General features: G+C 47.6%; 1 long non-coding RNA gene, 7 other non-coding genes and 2 pseudogenes across 8 annotated transcripts; all 10 read left to right on the top strand.

The window, feature by feature from the left end:
- Positions 1-68: 68 nt before the first annotated feature.
- Positions 69-209, top strand: LOC133112620 (U4 spliceosomal RNA). Its single transcript, XR_009705448.1, has one exon. It is a non-coding gene; the product is annotated as a U4 spliceosomal RNA (small nuclear RNA).
- A 541-nt stretch (positions 210-750) lies between these two features.
- LOC133112350 (U4 spliceosomal RNA) lies at positions 751-891 on the top strand. Its single transcript, XR_009705189.1, has one exon. It is a non-coding gene; the product is annotated as a U4 spliceosomal RNA (small nuclear RNA).
- A 542-nt stretch (positions 892-1,433) lies between these two features.
- On the top strand, positions 1,434-1,574 carry LOC133112349 (U4 spliceosomal RNA). Its single transcript, XR_009705188.1, has one exon. It is a non-coding gene; the product is annotated as a U4 spliceosomal RNA (small nuclear RNA).
- Positions 1,575-2,115: 541 nt separating this feature from the next.
- Positions 2,116-2,256, top strand: LOC133112348 (U4 spliceosomal RNA). Its single transcript, XR_009705187.1, has one exon. It is a non-coding gene; the product is annotated as a U4 spliceosomal RNA (small nuclear RNA).
- Positions 2,257-2,797: 541 nt separating this feature from the next.
- LOC133112347 (U4 spliceosomal RNA) lies at positions 2,798-2,938 on the top strand. The gene has a single exon (XR_009705186.1). It is a non-coding gene; the product is annotated as a U4 spliceosomal RNA (small nuclear RNA).
- Positions 2,939-3,479: 541 nt separating this feature from the next.
- LOC133112599 (U4 spliceosomal RNA) lies at positions 3,480-3,620 on the top strand. The gene has a single exon (XR_009705427.1). It is a non-coding gene; the product is annotated as a U4 spliceosomal RNA (small nuclear RNA).
- A 541-nt stretch (positions 3,621-4,161) lies between these two features.
- Positions 4,162-4,302, top strand: LOC133112345 (U4 spliceosomal RNA). The gene has a single exon (XR_009705184.1). It is a non-coding gene; the product is annotated as a U4 spliceosomal RNA (small nuclear RNA).
- Positions 4,303-4,844: 542 nt separating this feature from the next.
- Positions 4,845-5,045, top strand: LOC133112641 (U4 spliceosomal RNA; annotated as a pseudogene).
- A 6,969-nt stretch (positions 5,046-12,014) lies between these two features.
- Positions 12,015-12,212, top strand: LOC133112642 (U4 spliceosomal RNA; annotated as a pseudogene).
- Positions 12,213-13,569: 1,357 nt separating this feature from the next.
- LOC133111587 (uncharacterized) lies at positions 13,570-20,049 on the top strand. Its single transcript, XR_009705004.1, has 3 exons — positions 13,570-13,726; positions 16,615-16,695; positions 17,012-20,049. It is a non-coding gene; the product is annotated as an uncharacterized LOC133111587 (long non-coding RNA).
- The last annotated feature ends 5,593 nt before the right edge of the window (positions 20,050-25,642 follow it).

Genomic DNA, 25,642 nt, shown 5'->3' with positions numbered 1-25,642 from the left:
CAAAACTTCCCGTTTTGGAAAAGTCGATGTTTTTGGCTGGGTCCTTCAGGTCGAATTTGGTCAACTTTATCTTTGCGCAGTGGCAGTATCGTAGCCTATGAGGTTTATCCGAGGCGTGATTATTGCTGGTTGAAAACTTAACCCAATACCCTGCCGAGACTGCTTGAAATATTAGCGGGCTTGGCAATTTTTGACAGTCTCATCCGGGACTGGTGTTTTTGTTCAAAAGAAAGAGCGTTGTGTGTATTTGTTTGCTGTTGAAACGATTGTTGGTTTGGAGATGTCGCGTGATGTGGCACGTGCTTTTTCCAAGAAAGGCGGGTTGCATTTATCCCTTTTCGATGATCGGGTGTCAGTTTTGGCAAAAGATATCTCTGAATTGTTTGGAAATGGCCTTTTCTTTTCAAAAGTGGAATTGGGAAAGCCCCTGTGGTTCCACCCACAGACGGAACCCTCACATCTGCTGTTTCTTGCCTGGAACACTTGGGGGCGACGGTGAACATTTAGCATTACCCAAAATGCCCTTTGTGTTCAACTTTGTAAAAACATATAAAAATGTTTCATTATCCTAAAACGTATTATGAAAAAGAACGTATGGTTACCAAATCCGGGTCACAGCTTAAATGGAAATGTATGCATTTTTGGCAAGACTTAGCAATTCGGTAAAATGGAAATATGTCGCCAAAACTTCCCGTTTTGGAAAAGTCGATGTTTTTGGCTGGGTCCTTCAGGTCGAATTTGGTCAACTTTATCTTTGCGCAGTGGCAGTATCGTAGCCTATGAGGTTTATCCGAGGCGTGATTATTGCTGGTTGAAAACTTAACCCAATACCCCGCCGAGACTGCTTGAAATATTAGCGGGCTTGGCAATTTTTGACAGTCTCATCCGGGACTGGTGTTTTTGTTCAAAAGAAAGAGCGTTGTGTGTATTTGTTTGCTGTTGAAACGATTGTTGGTTTGGAGATGTCGCGTGATGTCGCACGTGCTTTTTCCAAGAAAGGCGGGTTGCATTTATCCCTTTTCGATGATCGGGTGTCAGTTTTGGCAAAAGATATCTCTGAATTGTTTGGAAATGGCCTTTTCTTTTCAAAAGTGGAATTGGGAAAGCCCCTGTGGTTCCACCCACAGACGGAACCCTCACATCTGCTGTTTCTTGCCTGGAACACTTGGGGGGCGACGGTGAACATTTAGCATTACCCAAAATGCCCTTTGTGTTCAACTTTGTAAAAACATATAAAAATGTTTCATTATCCTAAAACGTATTATGAAAAAGAACGTATGGTTACCAAATCCGGGTCACAGCTTAAATGGAAATGTATGAATTTTTGGCAAGACTTAGCAATTCGGTAAAATGGAAATATGTCGCCAAAACTTCCCGTTTTGGAAAAGTCGATGTTTTTGGCTGGGTCCTTCAGGTCGAATTTGGTCAACTTTATCTTTGCGCAGTGGCAGTATCGTAGCCTATGAGGTTTATCCGAGGCGTGATTATTGCTGGTTGAAAACTTAACCCAATACCCCGCCGAGACTGCTTGAAATATTAGCGGGCTTGGCAATTTTTGACAGTCTCATCCGGGACTGGTGTTTTTGTTCAAAAGAAAGAGCGTTGTGTGTATTTGTTTGCTGTTGAAACGATTGTTGGTTTGGAGATGTCGCGTGATGTCGCACGTGCTTTTTCCAAGAAAGGCGGGTTGCATTTATCCCTTTTCGATGATCGGGTGTCAGTTTTGGCAAAAGATATCTCTGAATTGTTTGGAAATGGCCTTTTCTTTTCAAAAGTGGAATTGGGAAAGCCCCTGTGGTTCCACCCACAGACGGAACCCTCACATCTGCTGTTTCTTGCCTGGAACACTTGGGGGCGACGGTGAACATTTAGCATTACCCAAAATGCCCTTTGTGTTCAACTTTGTAAAAACATATAAAAATGTTTCATTATCCTAAAACGTATTATGAAAAAGAACGTATGGTTACCAAATCCGGGTCACAGCTTAAATGGAAATGTATGAATTTTTGGCAAGACTTAGCAATTCGGTAAAATGGAAATATGTCGCCAAAACTTCCCGTTTTGGAAAAGTCGATGTTTTTGGCTGGGTCCTTCAGGTCGAATTTGGTCAACTTTATCTTTGCGCAGTGGCAGTATCGTAGCCTATGAGGTTTATCCGAGGCGTGATTATTGCTGGTTGAAAACTTAACCCAATACCCCGCCGAGACTGCTTGAAATATTAGCGGGCTTGGCAATTTTTGACAGTCTCATCCGGGACTGGTGTTTTTGTTCAAAAGAAAGAGCGTTGTGTGTATTTGTTTGCTGTTGAAACGATTGTTGGTTTGGAGATGTCGCGTGATGTCGCACGTGCTTTTTCCAAGAAAGGCGGGTTGCATTTATCCCTTTTCGATGATCGGGTGTCAGTTTTGGCAAAAGATATCTCTGAATTGTTTGGAAATGGCCTTTTCTTTTCAAAAGTGGAATTGGGAAAGCCCCTGTGGTTCCACCCACAGACGGAACCCTCACATCTGCTGTTTCTTGCCTGGAACACTTGGGGGCGACGGTGAACATTTAGCATTACCCAAAATGCCCTTTGTGTTCAACTTTGTAAAAACATATAAAAATGTTTCATTATCCTAAAACGTATTATGAAAAAGAACGTATGGTTACCAAATCCGGGTCACAGCTTAAATGGAAATGTATGAATTTTTGGCAAGACTTAGCAATTCGGTAAAATGGAAATATGTCGCCAAAACTTCCCGTTTTGGAAAAGTCGATGTTTTTGGCTGGGTCCTTCAGGTCGAATTTGGTCAACTTTATCTTTGCGCAGTGGCAGTATCGTAGCCTATGAGGTTTATCCGAGGCGTGATTATTGCTGGTTGAAAACTTAACCCAATACCCCGCCGAGACTGCTTGAAATATTAGCGGGCTTGGCAATTTTTGACAGTCTCATCCGGGACTGGTGTTTTTGTTCAAAAGAAAGAGCGTTGTGTGTATTTGTTTGCTGTTGAAACGATTGTTGGTTTGGAGATGTCGCGTGATGTGGCACGTGCTTTTTCCAAGAAAGGCGGGTTGCATTTATCCCTTTTCGATGATCGGGTGTCAGTTTTGGCAAAAGATATCTCTGAATTGTTTGGAAATGGCCTTTTCTTTTCAAAAGTGGAATTGGGAAAGCCCCTGTGGTTCCACCCACAGACGGAACCCTCACATCTGCTGTTTCTTGCCTGGAACACTTGGGGGCGACGGTGAACATTTAGCATTACCCAAAATGCCCTTTGTGTTCAACTTTGTAAAAACATATAAAAATGTTTCATTATCCTAAAACGTATTATGAAAAAGAACGTATGGTTACCAAATCCGGGTCACAGCTTAAATGGAAATGTATGAATTTTTGGCAAGACTTAGCAATTCGGTAAAATGGAAATATGTCGCCAAAACTTCCCGTTTTGGAAAAGTCGATGTTTTTGGCTGGGTCCTTCAGGTCGAATTTGGTCAACTTTATCTTTGCGCAGTGGCAGTATCGTAGCCTATGAGGTGTATCCGAGGCGTGATTATTGCTGGTTGAAAACTTAACCCAATACCCCGCCGAGACTGCTTGAAATATTAGCGGGCTTGGCAATTTTTGACAGTCTCATCCGGGACTGGTGTTTTTGTTCAAAAGAAAGAGCGTTGTGTGTATTTGTTTGCTGTTGAAACGATTGTTGGTTTGGAGATGTCGCGTGATGTGGCACGTGCTTTTTCCAAGAAAGGCGGGTTGCATTTATCCCTTTTCGATGATCGGGTGTCAGTTTTGGCAAAAGATATCTCTGAATTGTTTGGAAATGGCCTTTTCTTTTCAAAAGTGGAATTGGGAAAGCCCCTGTGGTTCCACCCACAGACGGAACCCTCACATCTGCTGTTTCTTGCCTGGAACACTTGGGGGCGACGGTGAACATTTAGCATTACCCAAAATGCCCTTTGTGTTCAACTTTGTAAAAACATATAAAAATGTTTCATTATCCTAAAACGTATTATGAAAAAGAACGTATGGTTACCAAATCCGGGTCACAGCTTAAATGGAAATGTATGCATTTTTGGCAAGACTTAGCAATTCGGTAAAATGGAAATATGTCGCCAAAACTTCCCGTTTTGGAAAAGTCGATGTTTTTGGCTGGGTCCTTCAGGTCGAATTTGGTCAACTTTATCTTTGCGCAGTGGCAGTATCGTAGCCTATGAGGTTTATCCGAGGCGTGATTATTGCTGGTTGAAAACTTAACCCAATACCCCGCCGAGACTGCTTGAAATATTAGCGGGCTTGGCAATTTTTGACAGTCTCATCCGGGACTGGTGTTTTTGTTCAAAAGAAAGAGCGTTGTGTGTATTTGTTTGCTGTTGAAACGATTGTTGGTTTGGAGATGTCGCGTGATGTCGCACGTGCTTTTTCCAAGAAAGGCGGGTTGCATTTATCCCTTTTCGATGATCGGGTGTCAGTTTTGGCAAAAGATATCTCTGAATTGTTTGGAAATGGCCTTTTCTTTTCAAAAGTGGAATTGGGAAAGCCCCTGTGGTTCCACCCACAGACGGAACCCTCACATCTGCTGTTTCTTGCCTGGAACACTTGGGGGGCGACGGTGAACATTTAGCATTACCCAAAATGCCCTTTGTGTTCAACTTTGTAAAAACATATAAAAATGTTTCATTATCCTAAAACGTATTATGAAAAAGAACGTATGGTTACCAAATCCGGGTCACAGCTTAAATGGAAATGTATGAATTTTTGGCAAGACTTAGCAATTCGGTAAAATGGAAATATGTCGCCAAAACTTCCCGTTTTGGAAAAGTCGATGTTTTTGGCTGGGTCCTTCAGGTCGAATTTGGTCAACTTTATCTTTGCGCAGTGGCAGTATCGTAGCCTATGAGGTTTATCCGAGGCGTGATTATTGCTGGTTGAAAACTTAACCCAATACCCCGCCGAGACTGCATTTCGCTCGGGTTTCTCTTCAGCACGAATTAACCTGTTGCCTACCACTGGCTTGCTAGTGGTAGACAAGGGGTTTTTGGCTGTTTCTTGAGAGGCTTCTCAGAGCTTGTGTCCCTTCTCTCTCTCCCTTTTTCCTCCCTTTCTTGGCTCCTTCGCCCCCCTCTTTTTTCCACCTGGTTTTTCCTCCTAACCTGACGGACTGCGAGTTCCGTTCCCAGTACGTGGCTTGACCGCGGCTGGTGCGGACTCGCAGTTCACGGACCACCCCCGGAACAGCTGTACCTGGAGCGAGGAGAGAGTACCAGTGGCTTGACCGCGGCCCTCTCTGACCTCCAGGTACCCCAGGGCCTGTTGGGAGGAACCAACCAGGTGGCTGGAGAGAAGGAGCGAGGGAGCTGATCCAGGAACTGCGGAGGGAGCTGCCGTTGCCAGAGCCTGCCACCAGAGGGAGCCAAGAAGCCCGGGACTCCACCACCTTTCCCTGGACTGAGGCGGCGACGAGGATCCTCGAGAGCCAGCCAGCGGAGGCAGAGACTCGCCTGGAGGCCACCCTGCCAGAAGACTCCCGCCATCCGGAGGACGAGCTCCACTGCTGCAGAACGCTTTTCTGCCGGAAGCCAGAGGCGAGTACAAGAGCTGCCCGGAGAGAACGCCCGGAAGGGCTGCTCTCCGGGCCTGTACCAGCCTTGCTGGGCCTTCGCCGGTTGCTCTCTCTGCCTCTGGTTTTTCAGGCCCTGCAGCAGATCCAGCGGAACCCCTCCGGAGGACGAGGCGTGCGGAGCAGGCAGAAAGGGGGATCCGTGGACCTCCCCCCAGAAGACGGCGGCGCCCTTTGGATCCGGACCTGCTTGCTGCGTACCGGACCAACGCTTGGCGCCCCCCCACCGGAAGGGAGGTTCACTAGCGGCAGGGGAGCTGAACCATCGGCCCCCCTTGCATGTTCGGTCCCCCTGGGACAGGCCATCAACCTCAGGCGATTCTCTGTTCTCTGCCCACAGCTGGACTCCGGCCCCCAGCAGGAATGGCGACGGCGGCTCAGCCAGGTGTGCGGCGCCACAATGCCGTCCGGCTAACCCTCCTGAACAGCGGAGAGGGGGGCAGCAGCGACAGGGTAGGCCCCCTGGTGGAGCACGGGGCGAATGGCGCAGCTGTGGAGGGCGCCACCGAGCCAGCGTCCACTAGGGGGGGAACCAATGCTGCTGCCCCAACAGCCAACAGCCAGAGGAGAGTGACAGGTATGACCCGCCTGGAGTTTAGCCGGGCAGTGCTTCAGCGAGCCATGGGCTTCGTGCCAGGCGACCTGAACTGCCTGGTGAAGGTTCCAGGAAACGCTGATATCTTTGAAATTAGCTTTAAAAACGCTAATGTCCTGGAGAGGTTCTGGAACCTCTTTAGAGAGGGGAAGGACAAGGCCCCCCTCAGCAACTTTGAGGTAGAGCCCCTGTCCGACACGGAAAACAAAGTGGTCACTGTACAGTTTTATAATGAAGCTGTACAGGACCACGATGTGAGTACGTGGTTGGGCAGGTATGGCAGTGTTAAATCAGGATCTCGGAGGGTCCTGGATGAGGACGGAGTCTGGACCGGGGCCAGAAAATGGCTGGTCCAGCTAAAATCTGACCCCTCTGTAGTCGGGGGGGTATGTCATATCCCCAGCACCATCACGCTGGGGAGACACCGGGGCGTGGTGTTTTATCACGGCATGCCCAAGCTGTGCAGGAACTGCGGCGAGTTAGGTCACTTGGCCGCAGCCTGCACAGTGGTCAAGTGCAAGTCGTGTGGCGGCGAGCATGAGACCAGGGCGTGCCGTGACCCGAGGCCCTGTAACCTCTGCGGGGTGAGGGGGCATCTCTTCCGTGATTGCCCCCTCTCGTACGCGAACAGGGCCCGGAGCACCGCGCCCCTACCACCGTCATTGACTGCCCCCCCGCTCCCTACCCCGCTCCCTACCCCTCTTATACCTATAATAATTGAAAATACATTCACGTCCCCCCCATTCAGCCTGACAAGATACCAACACAGGCACCGAGCACGGCACAAGACCTCCCCTGCAGCACTATTTCGGAAATCCCAAACAGCACAGTTCCCCTGATTACCCTATCCCCAATCACCACAGTAAAGGAGGAGCCTGACTCCGACATCCTCATCACGGTGGAGCAGTCAGACTCCTCAACCACAGACACTGATGACACCATCACACCCTGGCAGAAGGCGAAATCCAAAAAGGGCAAAAGAATGAGATCACCAAAAACTACAGCTCAGCACAATTTTCCCACCCAGCCTGCAAATCCAGCAATAACACGCCAAACCAAACTAGCCAAAAGAGCCGTTGTGACAAACCAAAAAGAAACCCCACAAACTTCCGCTAGGCCAAATCCCCTACCACGCCCAAACAAACCAACCCCACCACCATCAAAGCCGAGACAGACCGGTCACCATACCTTTAGCACCCTTCATCCCAGAACCACTAAGGACCAGCCAGTCCCTGGTCCAGACTCTGTAAACGGGACCCAAACAACATCCGCCTCTCAGGGCCCTCCAGGGGCTGGGGGGAAGCCTGGGGTAAGAACATCTGCCCCCACCTCTCCAGGACGGAACCTCCCAGGCAGTCGGGAGGGGAGACCCATGGGAGCACATGGTCAGGGGGTGAGTAGGCGCCAAAATAACCCAGACACAATCTTTTCTACAATTGACCAAATGTGCCAGAAAATTTCCAGCAATAACTCCGGTACACCAGACACACACCAAAAATAAACTTTATGGAAAACACAATTATGTTAACAACACTCAACACTCGCAGCATTAAACATCCAGACAAACGCTCAACAGTTTTCTCCATTCTTTCACAAATCCCCTCGGACGTCGTCCTGCTCCAGGAATGTGGTATCCCGTTCCGGGAGTTGGATGGCGTTCTGGGGGGGGAATGGAGAATGGGAGACTCTCTCTGGTCTGGCTCTAACATCGCCAGAGCTGATGGGGTCGGCACGTTGACGAAGAATCCCTTTGTTAAAACAACAGCACACAATATTGTGGAGAGTGGGCGAATCCTCGTCACTGATTTCGATGTCGGGGGTTCCCCACTCAGGGTCGTCAACGTGTACGGCCCCACCAGTGTGGCCGAGAGAGTCTCCCTTTTCACAAAATTACGCTCCATATTACACACTACAATGCCCGTCGTCGTAGGGGGAGACTTCAACTGTGCTTTAAGAGATGAGGACCGCAGCAAACCAAGGCCGGACCGCTCCGGCACCCTGCTGCGGTCCCTCATCGAGGATTTCTCCCTCTGCGACGCCGGGGGCGCCTCTCCTCCCCAGCATACGTTTGTGAGTTCCTCTGGCTCCTCCTCATCCAGAATTGACATGTTTCTGCTCTCCCCAGGCCTGAGGGTGCACAGCTATTCCATCAAGGCGGTGCACTTCTCGGACCACCACATGGTAACCGTGTCCCTGGTCTGGGAGAAATCGATAACCGTGGGTAAGGGGCTCTGGCGAATGAACATCAGCCATCTCCAAGACCCCCAGGTGCGTCTCTCCTTCTCGAGAAGATACCAGGAGTGGGTGAGTCTGAAACATCTCTTTGACTCCCCGGTGGAGTGGTGGGAGATGGTGAAGGAGCGAGTGCGGGGTTACTTCCGGGCAGTCGGGCGGAGGAAGGCGAGGGAAAGGAGGGCAGTTTTTGAACGCCACAATGCTGCCCTCCAAAGACTAAGCCTCCTCCAGTCCCGAGGCCTGGATGTTAGCAGCGAAATCGCACAAGCTCGGCAGAGCCTCACCACCCTCTACCGGGAAGAGCGGAAGAAACAGACCTTCCGCTCCAAACTCCAGGGCCTCGAGGAGGATGAGAAATGCACACGGTTTTTCTTCCGCAGGGCACGGACCAAGACGAATAACATCTTGTCTCTCTATAACAGCAGAGGTGTGGTGGTGTCTGAAGAGGCGGAGGTCCGGGAGGTGGCCAGGGAGTTCTACGAGGGCCTTTACAGCGAGAGGCCCTCAGACGGGGCTCTCATGGACACCTTCCTGGGCTGCCTGGACAGACGCCTGGGAGATGAGCAGATGGAGGCGGAGTTGAGCACTGAGGAGCTCACCAGGGCCGTGCACTCCCTGAATACACACAAAGCTCCGGGCCCTGACGGAATCCCAGCTGAGTTTTACCAGGCTCACTGGGATCTCCTGAAGGGGGATGTGGCGGAAGTGTTCAGGGCTGCGTACAGGGAGGGGCGGTTAGGCGCCTCACTGAGACAGAGCTCAGTAGCTCTTGTCCCAAAGAAGGGGGACCTGAAGGACCTCCGCAACTGGCGGCCGATCAACCTCCTCTCAGTCGATTATAAGATCATGGCGAAGGCGCTGATGGGGAGGTTCCAAGGCCTGATAACATCGGTGATCGGACCGGACCAGACCTGCAGCGTGCAGGGGAGGTCCATAAATGACAACCTGCTCCTCGCGAGGGATCTAATCATCCACTCCGGGGAGCGGAGGTCCCCCTTGTGCCTTCTCAGTCTCGATCAAGAGAAGGCATTTGACCGGGTGAGTCACGTGTGCTTGGAGAGAGTGCTGGAGAAAATTAACATTCCTGGCCCCCTCCTGCGCTGGACAAAGATCTGTCTGACAGACATAACGGGCAGAGTGGTTGTCAATCGACAGCCCTCTGCCCCGTTCGATGTCAGGTCTGGCGTCAGGCAGGGGTGCCCTCTAGCATCTCTCCTGTACGTCATCTACCTGGAACCGTTCCTCCAGGCCATCAGGGCCAATCCAGGAGTGGTGGGCTATCCACTCCCTGGAGCGGGGGGGGAACGGCTAAAGGTGATGGCGTACATGGACGACATTGCCATCGTCGCCACAGACAGTCGTTCTATCGCTTGTGCCACCAAGGTGTTGGACGACTTCTGTGTGGCCACTGGCGCCCTGGTCAACAGGGACAAGAGTGAACTGTTTCTGTCTCCACATTGGAGTGAGGAGCTGACCGTTTCCTTCCCTGTGCGTAGGAATACCATCAAGCTCCTGGGGGTGACCTTCCAGGCTGACGGAGGAGGGAGAACCAGCTGGGAGGGAGCCCTCCGCCACGTCCAAAATAAAATCAGGAGCTGGAGTGCACGGCCCTTGACCATGGCGGGTAAGATCCTTGTCCTGAAGGCAATTGTCCTACCCATTCTGCTCTATGTGGGGAGGGTGTTTCCCCCAGACAAAGCCACCGGGAAGCTAATCACCCGGATGGCTTTCCGCTTTGTCTGGGGGAGCACCATGGAAAAACTTAAACGCGTCACCCTCCTCAAAGAGGAGCGGAATGGGGGGCGGGGGGTCCCAGACATTGTCAACATCATTATGGTGCAGGGTCTGGCCACCCTTGTCCAGAATGCAGGGAAGGTGGGTAAGGCCTCTGGTACCTTTGCCAGGTACTATGCCACCCCCTTCCTCAGAGCAATGGGCTTGGGTGTGCTGGACCCCCCCTACGTCTACCGAGCCCTGAAGGACTTTGCCTACAGGACGGATCTGCCCAGGGCTGGCCTAACCTCGTGGAGCTATAAAATGATTATGGCTCATTTAAGATCTGGCCAAATTGTAACGCTCCCGAGGGGGGGGCCAGACCTGGACCCGCAAGTCATCTGGGCAAATGTGACACATAAGTGTCTCACAAACAAACAAAAAGACATTGCCTGGATGACAGCCCATAGGTGTCTCCCCACCAGAACATTTATGTATCGCCGGCACTTAGCCCTGACCGAGCGCTGCCCCCACGGATGCACTGACTCAGAACACATCCACCACCTGTTCTGGGAGTGCTCCGTGGCCAGGCGGGTCTGGGGCCTTGTTTGTTCCTCTGTCTCCCTAAGCAGGTTCCTGCCAAGATCCTCCCTGATGGCTGAGGGCGTCCTCTACGGTCCGCCGGGGGGATGCAAGTCCACCGTGCTCCAGCGTCAGTGGGGGATCATCAACACCGTGAAGCAGGTCCTGTGGGAGACGAGGAACATCAAGGTCTACCAGAAAACATCTGTAGACCTGGTCACTCTCCGGAGGAGGATTCAAAACCTCCTCCAGGACGGCATTTTGGTGGACATGCACACTAATAAGAACCTAGCGAGAGAGAAGTGGGGGGTGGACCATTGGAAAGAATTCATCATCTAGTCCACCCCCCCCCCCCCCCCCCCCCCCCCCCCCCCAAGGGACACAGAAGCCTCTCGGGACAGCAAACCTGAGCGAAATGGACTTTCTTTTTTTCCTCATTGCTTTGTCTTTTAACTCACTTTTGTTTTCTTTGAATTACATAGTGATTTTTTTGGATATTCTGTGTTTTTGTGAACATTTTTTGAATCACTCTTTTGAAAATTTGTTATTCATTTATCCTGATGTCTCTGTTCTTTATGGTTTAAGTGTGTGTTTAAAAAATTTTTGTTTGTGTTATTGAGTGTGTTTTAAAAAAAGGAAAAGAATTTAAAAATGTAAAGAAATTTAAAAAAACCAATAAAACTACCAATACCCCGCCGAGACTGCTTGAAATATTAGCGGGCTTGGCAATTTTTGACAGTCTCATCCGGGACTGGTGTTTTTGTTCAAAAGAAAGAGCGTTGTGTGTATTTGTTTGCTGTTGAAACGATTGTTGGTTTGGAGATGTCGCGTGATGTCGCACGTGCTTTTTCCAAGAAAGGCGGGTTGCATTTATCCCTTTTCGATGATCGGGTGTCAGTTTTGGCAAAAGATATCTCTGAATTGTTTGGAAATGGCCTTTTCTTTTCAAAAGTGGAATTGGGAAAGCCCCTGTGGTTCCACCCACAGACGGAACCCTCACATCTGCTGTTTCTTGCCTGGAACACTTGGGGGCGACGGTGAACATTTAGCATTACCCAAAATGCCCTTTGTGTTCAACTTTGTAAAAACATATAAAAATGTTTCATTATCCTAAAACGTTTCATGAAAAAGAACGTATGGTTACCAAATCCGGGTCACAGCTTAAATGGAAATGTATGAATTTTTGGCAAGACTTAGCAATTCGGTAAAATGGAAATATGTCGCCAAAACTTCCCGTTTTGGAAAAGTCGATGTTTTTGGTTGGGTCCTTCAGGTCGAATTTGGTCAACTTTATCTTTGCGCAGCGGCAGTATTGTAGCTTATGAGGTTTATCCGAGGCGTGATTATTGCTGGTTGAAAACTTAACCCAATACCCTGCCCAATACATTTCGCTCAGGTTTCTCTTCAGCACAAATTAACTTGTTGCTTACCCCTGGCTTGCTAGTGGTAGACAGTGGGTTTTTGGCTGTTTCCGAGAAGCTTCTTAGAGCTTTGTGTTCCTTTTCGCTCTCTTTTTCCTCTCCTTTTCTTGGGTCTTTCGCACCTCTTATTTTTCCACCTGGTTTTTCCTCCCAATCTGACGGATTGCGAGTTTCATTTCCAGTACATGGCTTGACCGTAGCTGGTGCGGATTCGCAGTTCTCAGACCACCCACTGCTGCAGAACGCTTTCCTGCCGGAAGCCAGAAGCGAGTACAAGACCTGTCCAGAGAAAACGCCCGAAAGGGTTGGTCTCTCTGAGTCTAGTTTTTCAGGCCCTGCAGCGGAACCCCTCCAGAGGACGAGGCGTGCGGAGCAGGCAGAAAGGGGGATCCGTGGACCTCCCCCCAGAAAACGGTGGCGCCCTTTGGATCCGGACCTGTCTGCAGTGTACCGGACCAACGCTTGGTACCCCCCACCGGAAGGGAGGTTCAGTAGTGGCAGGGGCAGCTGAACCATCGGCTCCCCTTCCATGTTCGGTCCCCCTGGGACAGGCCATCAACCTCAGGCGTTTTGTCTTCCTCTGCCTACAGCTGGACTCCGGCCCCCATTTTTGTTATGTCCTCAGGCGTTCTTTTTCATAATACATTTTAGGATAATGAAACATTTTCATATGTTTTTAGAAAGTTGAACACAAAGGGCATTTTGGGTAATGCTAAATATTCACCGTCGCCCCCAAGTGTTCCAGGCAAGAAACAGCAGATGTGAGGGTTCCGTCTGTGGGTGGAACCACAGGGGCTTTCCCAATTCCACTTTTGAAAAGAAAAGGTCATTTCCTTTAGCTTCGGGATTACGGTCTTAATGGCGTCACTCATAAAAAGCGCTTTTCAGGTGTGTTTGCCGAAATCAACCATAGACTGCGATCACTGAAAGCATTTCACTAAAAATATTATTAATTATTCAATGGCTATATAACGACTCGTGTTTCCACTCCCTCGATTAAGTATGAACATGTTGCAACTGGTTACATTTCACACAATAACCACAATACCCCAAATCCAAACACATTAACCAGGCAAAAAAACACTAAAAAACAGGTAAATGAAATAGTACATCTGTAATAAGTGGGAATGGTAAAATACTATTAATGCTATACTGTGGCAGATTAGTAATACAATATATCAATTTGACAGGTGTGTCAAAATTGGACTACCAGTAAAAGAAATTGAAGGGTAAATTGTGGTGATGGATATTAACAAAAAACATATACGAGCAAGGATAAGTTGCGCCAACAAAAGGCAAAGCTGTGAAAACTGCATAATTGTTCCTCCACATTTACAAGCTTTGAACAAGAGGCTGCTGGAAGCGAAGGTAATTTTGCATATTCGTCAGCGTGACTCGTCATACGCAGGACGCCTGCGCACTTGGAGCGTTTTAAGGAAGTTAGTCGAAAGGGAGAGACAGAAACGCACCCAAGGTAAAGTTCGAAATTATTGTTTATCTTCGGGAGGGAAGACAGCTCGTTCAAAATGTCTGCATTTGTCAACAATCCCTTTGTTGACCCGGTGGAGGTCAATCCTTTCCAGGTGAGATCTTCTCATTTAAAATAAAAAGTTGATAAAGGGTTCCTAAAACCTAAACGTTGTTCGGAAAACGCCACAAACCTGTTAGTTGCTGGGTTGGGCCCAGATGATATTGCTATAGCTACGTGGTATGATTGAGAGTTCGCTAGCTAGTCATATTCGGTTTAATAGGAGGATTGAGTGAGACTTCTGTCTTTCAGGCGCAAAACTGGTTTTGTAAATTGCATGCTAGGAATTGAAACACAGATCAATTTTTCAAGTTTCCACCAAAGCTGTTGCTAGTATTTGTATGAAAATGCATTTTATAACTATTGGTTGGTTATCATCTAACTAGTATCACATGAAATGCACATTGCTAACCTGTTGTACCTAGTGTAGCTGGCTCACGTTCTCACGCTTAGTTCACACGGCAGGGATCCAAACGTATTGCTTGTTCGTTTGTATTGATCAATGAAGCAGTGACTATCGCGTAAACCGCCTAGCTCGTTTTCTAACTGAATACCCCGAACCATAGCAATCATTTGCTTTGTGATGTCTGCTATAAGAACTTAGCAGTTGAACTGGGATCATTTTCTTTCCCGTGTAAGTGTTCTATTGAGAAGAAAGGGCACGATAGCAGTCGCTATTAACAAAATAGGCCAACGATTGTACAACACTATCGTTCATTTTGAATTGCGTCCAGTGCCGTTAACATTGGGTTTTTGTCCAGATCTGACTCCAGATCATCACGACTGTAGCTTCAACTACTAGGTATTTTTTTTCAAGTTTTAATTAAGAAAGTACCACCCCCCACACACACACCCAAGGCTGTGTCTTCATGCATATCTCTGCACATGAATCCTATACATGAGTGTGCTATGCAAAGATTAAGATGACTTTTCCACTTGGCTAATCTCATTTTCGTGTTATGCTGGAGCACCTGACTTCATGACTCTCGGGCCCTCTTCCAATTGGCTGTGCTAATTTTCTCATGCTGCTGCAAATTAGTCGTGCCTGCAGTAGTTGGCTATTCTTCTGAGTCAGTGTCGACTGTGGGACTGGTAGACTTTGAGAGAAAATACGGTACAGTCCCAACATTTATCTTCAAGCCATAAATAAATATAGAAAGCTAATATTTTTAAAATGTAAAGATGGCAATGTTGGTCTCTAATATTTTTAATGTATGCAGTTTAAAATAAACTTATTTAAAATAAACATTTGGTGCATGTATGATGGAGGCTATGTTGGTCTGCTGATGGTGTCATCCCATGGCCCTTCCTATCTGCACAGCAGAGCAGATTTTTTGGCTCATTGAGAAACTCACAGGCCCTAGCCAAGGCATCCAGTCACACGCTTGTTTTGATTGTAGGAGTCACTTCACTGTCTGTAGCACATTGCACATTCTTCTGACTTCCATGGCATATGTTTGTCATGTAGACCGCAGGTATACGACGTTGTTCTGAAAGTAGCAGAAATTGCATTGCTTTGCTCCCCATATAATCCACTTCCAAAGTCAATGAAAGGGGAAAATGTACTCTGCCACTATTGCACGGGGATATTGAGTTAATACAGAACTTTCTCTTTAAAGGCCCTCACACATCAGCGTTTATCTTCCTGATTTTAATATCTAAAACACCCTCCAAATGTTTACAAAGAGCAGTGATGTAGGTTTTTTGTCCCCAACCCCTCCCCCTCTGCCTGCTGTGGTCAGTTCTCTGTGTTAACATGGACAGTAGTGAAACTTCATGTCACGTGGGAAATTGTTTTACAAACAGCTTGGAAAAATAGCAGTTTCATCCTAAAATATGCATACTTCGACAAATTTAATCTGTATGGAACACAAACCGAAAGCTTGTGGATGATATTAAAGATCTCAAAAACACAAAAAATATGTGTGTCGGCCTTTAATGTTTTACTGAAAATCTTACACTATTTGTGCAGAAGTCGGGGCCTTGGTTTAATTGAATTAATCTTTCAGATTATGTTACTAGCAGGGTGTGCATGCATCAAAAACAATGACTCAGGGCCCCAGTACTAAGGAGGCAAAATCTGTTGGGAAATCCTTGACTGACCTATGTTAATCCACACCTTCAAGGACTGCACTGATGTAGTTCTGAAGCCCCCATCGCTGGCTGCAGGCCGTTGTTGCCTAATGCTCACAGTGAGCTTTAGTGTGTTCTTCGCTGTAGCTGTGAAATACACAAGTGAGGGACTGTCCCCCTCTAGGTGCCTGTATCCTGGATATAAAGGTGTTGCAAAAAACAGGCTGACATGGATTGCACGACTCTCATACTGGCTATCCATAGTGGAGTAGTGTCACTGATGAAACATCCTTCCCGAAGTAAGTCTTTTTGCAAAGACATTTCAAAACTGTGGCTAAATATGTAACAACATTAGCTTAGCCACAAATATGATTGTGCAATTGGGTGGAAACGTTATCTCTCTCTTACGTGCAGTACTGCGTTTGACTTTATTGACTCTGAACACACTGACCAAGTGTTCCCTTTCCCGGTCCTAGTCTACAGACTGAGCTTTTGCACTTTAATCGTTCTGGGTTTTTTTTTTTTTTTTGCTTATACAGTAGTCAACCCCTGTCTGTCCACAGATACCTCCAGGTTTTGGATGTACAGATTAAATATATAATCGGTTGCCAAAGTCTGCTGTGGGTCCAGAAGGCATGAATGGTTACGGGTGTGTCATCCAAGGAATATAATGATCAAATGCGATAAGGCCATCTCAAGAAGGAAGTGCTTTCCTTCATATGGTCATACCCTTGTGGTGTGAACTTTAGCCACCACATCTTGTTTAAAATATCCTGTGATTTTAACAAATGAAAATAGCAGATTGCCTCATTTGTAGAATAAGTAGTTCCTATTCAATGCATGTAATATTGTGCGTAATGTGTGTTACAGGATCCTGCAGTGACCCAAGTAACCAGCACAGGCATAGACCATGTTGAGGAATTCAATCCCTTCTCTGATACCAACACAGGGGTGAGATCATCCACCTGGCCTCGTTCTTCCTCACCTCCAGCAGTCTGTTTAAGCTAGCTTAGTTAATGCTTAGGCAAAGATGTCTTTTGATCGATGTCAATAAAGCTATCTTTTACAACTTTATTTTCAATTAATTCCTTTTGTGTAAGCGCCTACCTCAGGTGAAGATGTTGCATCTTTCATATGAGGTATCCAATACACTCGGGGGTTGTGCATTAGGTACCTTAACAAATGGGCCGATGAAAGGGTATTTCTACCTGATGCTTAATGAAATTCCTCTAATGTTAACGTGCCTTTGCCTGTGTTTGCTGGTTAGGACCTCCATGATGTGACCACCATCCCTGCTACCACCACACCCTCCTCCCAGCCTGCTGGAAACCCCCAGAAAAACTGAGCGTGTAGCCTGGCTGCCAACTCCTGAGGACAACCATCAGCAACATACCATGAGCAAGCAAGATTGCAAATGATGACATCTTGCAGTCTGTTATCAGTCATTAGTTATGCCATTTCTTGGTTTCCCAGTTTACCCTGTTAGGATGAGCCTGGATTGAAAGTTGTTTACTGATAGGACCTTGAACAGGAAGGGCAGCTGTCCTTGGAAGGTGTCTTTGACCTTTGACCCCAAGCATCCTGGACAATCTGCGATCCACTGGCCCAGTGTCCGCTGTGACATCCTATTGTCTTTGATGAGAGCATCTCCTTTGGGGTGAGCACCCATCCACAGCTGAGAAAGACCAGTGTTTAATTACTGGATGAACAGCAAAATTAGATCATATCCAAATTTAACAGGCTGTGAATGGCTACACCATATGTTCCTTTATTAAACAAACTGGCTGACAGACCACATCCTAATGCTGAAAAATACAGCCAACCGTGCTTGGGGAAATAAAATGAAGGCAGTTCTATATTCTGTCATTCTAATGAAATCTCAAAACCTTCATAAACAGAGTCAACAGTTATACAATGACAGTAGCTCATAGTATAAACTGAATGTCTTTGCAACCAGCCACGGTTGCCCAATGGTGTAGGCCCATAACCCAGCCTTTAATCCTTAAGTTTGTATTTTTATTCTTAGGTTATGGAAGGATAATTAATGCTGTATCAATTCCTTAACCTTATAAGAGAACAGGCAGGGGGCATTGACTCATGAAATATTATACTGAGGTCTCAAAGTTTTCTATAAAAAGAATAACCCGTGATGTGTATCAGAACCAAACACACATCCTTCCAAAATTGCAGAGGAGCTCGGGTTCAACATAAACTCACTTGCACATATTTGAACAATATAATTAAAATTGTTTTTACATTTTCAATATGAACTGTAGCGCATACATTTATGGCATTTGTCATGATCTATAAAATGTCATACTGAGCCTATCATAACAAAAATACATATTTTGTGTGATTAAATATATTTTCCCCAGCCCACCTTTAGCCACCGAAATATCTCACCTCTGCGTACGGTTGGTCATTTTCAATTACTGCTTGCGGATCCCCTCCAAGAACAAGTTTGGCTACTTCACTGTTGAGCCCCACTTTTCCCCAAGCATATTTTTGAACCACACATGCCAGTGACAATACTGCAGAAAAATAATAATAAATACGAACAAATGGAGCATGTACATTTTTCGAATAATCGACTACAGTGTCCTAAACTAGATGACAGAAATACAAACTAAAGCCAAAAATAAACCACAGGAGGCTACAAGATCTATTTGAAATGTGCCGCTTAAAAATACCATTGATATTCCATCAAATAAATCGACATCGTATTTTCCATGAGTTCGGTAGCAATGTCAAAGCTAGCTAACTAGTTACAATAACAATGGATGCAGTTTGAGAGTTTCCCTTGTTGGTCATTCAACCCGGTTTTGCTTGCCAAATCTGCGATGATAATTTCGGAACTACCGCAGCTGGTCGAACCTGTACCTTGGTATGCAACGTTGGAGGAGAAAACGTGTTTAATGGCTACACTACATTTGAATGTCAATTCGCCACAACTCAAGAGCGAACGGCCGCTGATCTGTCAGATCAAGCAATTCGCTCTAAACAGCAGGCTGGAGATGTGTACCTAGCTAACCAGCTAGCTAGCTTGTTTCATCGTTAATATAGAATCGCAATTTCCCTTTGCTTTTCGTTTCAGGCACATGCTTGCGATAATTGTAATATACCCTTTGGCGTTGACATTACATTATAACCAGTTTGTTTGCTAATTTACGAATTATTGTATATTGTTGTATATTGTTATACATCACCGGCCTGATAATCACGCCTCGGATAAACGTTCTTTTATTGAGTTTTACTTACGTTCACTTTTACATTACATTTACGTTCATATTTACATTTACTTACGTTTACTTACATAACACATATTTACATTACAGACGTCAGACAGTAACAAACAGTTACATTTAAACATGATGGCCGACAATATCACAATACATTTAAACAGTAGACATTTCATACAATACCCACAGGAAGAGTTCGGGCTGGTTCAGGTGGCATGGAGTGTCTTGTGAGTGACTGTTTGTAGATGCATTGTCCAGGCTGTCTGTGTCATATGCATATCTGTGTGCTGTTGTCAATTTTCCATTTTGTGTTCGTGGTGTTTTTTCCGGCTTTGTGGCAGTCCAGGTGGTAGTAGTCCTTGATGTGATTAGTGATTTGGCGGGTGATGATGACACTGTGGAGTTCCTGTTCATGAAAGAGCATGATGTTGCGTGTGTCCCATAACGTGTGTTTGTTTGGTGATGTTGATCACCCTCCAGGCAATCTCCTCCTCCGCAGATGTGATCCCGTTGTGGGGGCCGAGGAGGATATCCCGGAGGGTCAGTGACTGTGTGTCCGTGTATGTGTCCAGGAATGTGAAAACAGATTGCCAGATGGATTTGGCCTTTCTGCAGTGCCACAGGAGGTGATCTACGGTTTCCTTAACATTGCAGCGTTGGTATGGGCATGTCTCCACCAGGGCCAAGCTCCTCCTGAACATGAACACCCTTGTGGGGAGAGCTTTCAGCACAGCCAGCCACGCCAGGTCTCTTTGTGTGTTCAGAAGGCATGGGTGATTGATGTTCTTCCAAACTGTAGTGGCTGTGCTATGGGTCGTGTTGTCGGGTCTGTGCATTTGTTCCTGTGCTTTTGTTGTGTTTTTGATTTCTTGCAGTGTGCAGACGTGAAGTGTAGATGTACTGGCGGAGTGACCTGTATGGCTGGGGGGGGGTCCCAGGAGTAGGGGTGCCTGTGATCCAGGATGCAGAGCCCCAGGGGTCGTAAACTGGTAATAGATATAACAAATAGAATATTTTTGTCTAAAATCACATCATGTATCTAATAAATACAGTAATTGCAATCACACATGTTTGTTTCTTTTTCTTATTTCAGACTGTGCATGCATAATAAAAACCATAGAAAGACCAATAAATAATTTCCCCCAACCCCCGGGACCAGCCCTAATTAAAATGGTGCACATAAAACAAGACGCACAAATAAAATTCATAAAAGCCGTTTCTTCCCATCCATCCACCTTCCCACAGATTTGTGCAAAACGGGGGTGCACCCCTATCAAACAGACTCCACTCTCCCTCCTCCACCAAAACAAGGTACCAGTCCGTTCTTTGTCTCTAGTCCATGCCATTTGTCCGCCAAGCTGTGGCACCCCAAACGGCGCAGGCCCCCTCTCTCCCCCATCGCCGACAGGTCCGCCATATGTAGACTCTCACGAAACCACGCGTCATGTGTCAAATGGCTTTTGGAGACGGCCACTGTTTCTCCAGGGTCACCAGCACCCTGGCAACCCAGAGTGCCTCCCGTGCACAGTTTAGTGTCAGCCACGCCACCCTCCATCTCGTGGCACCCAGCTGTCTCCTTCCACCACCGAACAGGACCCATTCCGGGTCAACCCCACTATGACCCAGAGCCTGCTGGATCAAGGGGAGGGCCTCACTCCAAAAGTTCTTTGCAAACCTGCAATCCAGGAGCAGGTGGCGTACAGTCTCATCCTGGGGGCAGTTGTCTCTCGGGCATCGTGCCGTCGGTCCGAGCCGGCGAGCGTGCATTACCGCGAGAACAGGCAGGACTCCGTGGGCTGTCCACCACACAAGGTCTTTGTGTCGGTTCAACAGATCGGTGTGGGTCACTGCCTCCCAAACATCTGTGGCTTGACCAAGTGCCATCCCTCGCACTGGACACACTGGGTCCCCGTTTTGCACAAAAGACAAAATATTTTGGTGGTTTGTCAATACCTCCCGACCCACCCCCTCCAAGCCATACTTCTTTAAAAAGACCTCAATGGGCGTATACAGGTTAGGCATTAAAAAGGCCAGAGGCACCGTCAGTGGCACTTTAAAAAGTCCCAAACGCCTCAAATACCCCCCCATAAAATACCGAACTAAAAAAGAGGCCTTGTTCCCCCCCCCCAACACACAACCCCACATGTAACATCAAGACTCGATAAAAGTCAGGGACCCCCCTCCCCCCTTTCTTGGGCTCCCTCTTCCCCACCCATACCCTCTTCAGCCTCTACCAACCTCCCCCCCCATAAAAAACGGAAAACACAATCAAATCAAAATTGACTCCCAGCACCCGCAGATCTCCCCTTCCCACCTCTATCCATGTAGAGGATACACCTGGCCTCCCTCCCCCCACTCCCTGGGATCTTCAGTCCCGAAATCCAGGCGTCCCTTCTCAGAACCTGTGCCAGTGGTTCGGCGCAGCAAACAAACAGGAGTGGGGATAACGGGCACCCTTGGCGGACACCGCAGCTCAAAGTCACCGCTTCCGTTTGGTACCCATTTACTAGAAAAGTGCTCTGCGCCCCCGCATAAAGCAGTCCCACCCGTGCTATAAACCCGGCCGGAAAACCCATTTTTCTCAGCACACTAAACATGTACTGGTGCGAGACCCGATCATATGCTTTTTCGAAATCTAAATTTACAATTGCTAGTTTCGAAAACCTGTCTCTCGCAAGACAAATGGTGTCTCTCACCAATATCAGGCTGTCCGTGATCCTCCTTCCTGGCACGGCACAGGCCTGGTCCGGGTGTATCACTTCCCCCATAAAATTTGACATTCGGATAGCTAAAATTTTACTAAAAAGCTTGCTATCCACATTTAACAAAGTTATCGGTCGCCAATTTTTTAAACAAGCTGGGTCGCCCTTCTTAAAAATTAAGGTCAGGACCCCCTTTTTAAAACGGTCTGGCATCAGCTGCCTACCATCAAACTCATTTAAAACAGCAGTTAAATCTGGGCCTAAAATGTCCCAGAACCGTGTATAAAATTCCACAGGCAGACCATCCAGGCCCGGGGACTTCCCTTTTTTTAAAAGTATGAAGTGCCCCCGTCACCTCTTCAAGGTTAAAACCCACCTCCAACCCTGCTCCATCCTGGACATGTCTTTCAATGGAGCTTATCAACTCCTCCATTGATTTTTGGTCCACTTCTTTCTCACTAAAAAGTTCTGAATAAAATTCTTTGACTATCTCCAGTTGCCCCTTCGCATCTTTTATAGACCTTCCTTTTTGATCTTGGAGACCCTTCAAAAATCCCCTTTTGGCCATCACCTTTTTAAAAAACTATCACGAGCAGGTTTCTCCCTCCTCCACCTCCCGCTCCCTACTTCTAAAAATCACCTGCTTGCCTTTTTGAAAAGCTATTTCAGCCATTTCCTGTCTCACCTCCTCGAGCTCTTCCCTAAAATCAAAGCCCTGCTGGACTAAAAGGGTATATCGGTTCAGACGCCTCTGCAGGCCTCCCAGCACCCTCTTCTCCCTTGCTCTTTTTTCCTTTCCAACCACGACAAAGAAGCCTTTTATTTTCCCCTTCACTTCTTCCCACCATTCAGCCTTAGGGGAGAACAGGTCCTGTGTCCCCTGCCACTGGGCATATCTGGCCCTGAACCTCTGCCCCACTTTTTCCTCCTCCAGCAGGGTACTATTCAGTTTCCAAACCCCCCTCCCTACTCCCAAGCCCCCCTTAAAAACCAGAGTTCCTGTCAGTAGCAGATGGTCTGAAAAAAAACACCGCTGTCAACGTTCCTGCTTCTGCCTCAACTTCCCGACAAAAAATAAAATCATCCGGAGCCATCCGGACTGTTCCAAGTAAAGCCCGGAAGGGCCGGATGCACAGATTTAAAAGCGTCTTTTAATTTAAAATCACCAATCATGTCTCTTAAAAGCACTGAGGTTTTATCTAACCGGCCCTCTGCGCCCCTCCCTCTCTAAAATACAATTAAAATTCCCCAGAAACAAAACTGGTGCTCTCCCCAGCAGATATGGTGACAGTTGGTGGAGAAGATCCCACCTCGCCTGCTTCCCCACTGGGGCATGTATGTTTAAAATGCTAAAAGTTATGTCGCACCATGCCAGAGTAACTGCTAGTGCTCTCCCTGGGCACACCACAGTATGCTCCTTCATCACTATTTTGTGGTTTTTAACCAGGCCAGCGACCCCATCAGCCCTGCACTCCTCCGAGCCGCTCCATATGGAGGGCCCATGAGGCCACCTCTCCTCCCACTCCCTGTACGAAGAGCGGAAGGGCAGGCCGCACTCCTGCAGACACACAATGTCGGCATCCACCGATGCCAACCAGGACAGCACTGTCTGCGCCCTCAATGCCGTCCTAACACTGCGAACGTTTAGAGTTGACACTTTCAGTTGTCTGCATTTTAAAGGTTTTATGAAAAAAACAAAAAAAAAACCAAAAAAAAAAAACCTGAACAACCCACAGGGAAGACAACACAAACATTCACACACTACATACACCATCCATACTCCAGTGTCGGGCTGGAGTACATCTGGAAAGGACGTCTCCCCCACATACGGCCATTCGTTAGGTGGCGCCTCAGGGAACAAAGGAGAGGACCCCCCTAGACTCGCTGTCTGAGATGTCCCCCAGCAATCCCCAAACTGCCCCTGCTCTGCCCTTCTTGGTCTCTCCCTCCTCTTCAGGTCAGAACACCGCATCAGCTGGCCTTTTGAGGGAGGACACATCCTACTCCATCTCTGCCACTCCTTCTTCCACGTCAGAGCCCACCGTGACCATGGAGGAAGACTCAGAGTCTGAGTCTCCCCCCAGTGCCCCAGGCCCTGCAGTGGGACTACCCCCCCCAGTTGGACCATACCCTTTCTTCCCACCCTTCTCACCTCCCTTCCTCACCTTCCTTTTCCCCTGTCCAAGCCTCCTTTTGGCTTTCCCCACTACCCTCACCCTCAAAAACTGCCATCCAGTTCCCTGCTCTGCTACAGGATCTTTCTCTAGGGCAATCTGCAGCCTCATGTCCCACCTCCCTGCACTTCTGGCACACAATGGCTTTACAGCCCTCCACTAAATGCCCAAACGCTCCACATCTTTGGCATAGTTTAGGCTGGCCCATATAATAAATGCTTCCCCGGTTTTCTCCGAGGACAATCGTGGAGGGCAGGTGTCTTAACCCCCCAAATCCTGTCTCATCCGGTTGCAATTTTACCGGGACTCTCCAGCTCCCAGTCCATATTCCATCCATCATACACCCTCACTGGTGAATCCCTCACCCTACAAAATCTTCCCAACCAAGTTTCTATATCCCATCCGTTAACAAGCTTGTTAAACATTTTGACAATTACCACTTTCAAAGTCTCATCTGAAAGCTTTTCTAAAGCAAACATTTCAAATTTATCCCTTACACTCTCAAATTTGTTCCAAAAATCACGCAACAGCTGCTGGGACTTAAAACTCACATCAAACCCCTTTCCTTGGGGCAGCACAAGGAGGCAATTTATTTCTCCGGGCATAAAACCCAAGATTCCTCTGATGAATTTTCTTGAAAAATCCAACCGGGACAATTCAATCAACCGGCCCTCCTTCTGCCGAAGATTAAATCTGACACAACAGTGCTGAGGGACGCCAGCGCGAGCAGCCGCCATCCTCCCGCAAAAATTTACAAAAACGAGAGAGAAAACACACAAAGAAAGAAACAACTGAAATGTTAAATGCAAAACAAAAAGGAAAGTAAAAAACAGACAGCAGTTAGCTGGCTGGAGCAGCCCTGAAGGGCCCAAACTTCCCCTACCACGCCAGTAACTGCTCTGTTCACTCCGCTACAAAACCTGAAAAAAGAAATCTATATAACAAAATACAATATACCAATTATTCAATTCAATCCGTACTCACCAGCAATACTCACCTCATAGGCTATGATACTGCCACTGCGCAAAGATAAATTTGACCGGAGTTCCGGTTAGCATGTGAACGAGGAAGACGCGTTGTCAGGGGCTCCCGAGTGTCGATCAACATTTCGTTCAGATTAACACCCAAACTTGACTTGTGAACTTTATTTTCCGACTTACTACGTTTTTAGACCATTCTGTGGCGTTGGCCAGGATGGCGTCAGGTCGCTTGAAGCAGAATAAGTCCAAATGTTTGCCCGGTGATGCAGCAACCACGCTGCTAGACTGTCATGGCGGCGATGGCGCTTTACCCCCGGACCTTGACAAGCTTCGCGCAGTGTTGCTCTCCGAACTGACGACATCCCTCGCTACTACTGTGAAGACGATAGTAGACGATGCCCTGCGCCCCCTTTCTGCTGCCCTAGCAGAAGTCAAATCAACTACCGACTCGCTCAGCCTGAAGACAACAGGTATGGAGACGGCCCTCTCGGATCACAGCAATAGGATTGTCGCCCTTGAGGATATCTGTGCTCGCCTGCAATCTGAAAATGTCCACCTCAAGGCTAAGGCTGAGGACTTGGAATCACGTTCACGACGCAACAATTTGCGTGTGATTGGGATCCCGGAGAAGTTGGAGGGCACAGATCCAGTAAAGTTTATGACCGACTTCCTTGTGGGCGTCCTGGGTACAGGCTTTTTCCCCTCTCCCCCGGTCCTCGACAGGGCACATCGCATCGGCCCACCGCGTCAGGCAGAGGAGGCGAGAGGTACCAGACCAAGGGTATTCATTGTCAGATTTCACT

This window comes from Conger conger, chromosome 15, assembly GCF_963514075.1.
Source record: "Conger conger chromosome 15, fConCon1.1, whole genome shotgun sequence".
NCBI lineage: Eukaryota > Metazoa > Chordata > Actinopteri > Anguilliformes > Congridae > Conger > Conger conger.
This window is presented reverse-complemented; position numbering and strand designations above follow the sequence as displayed.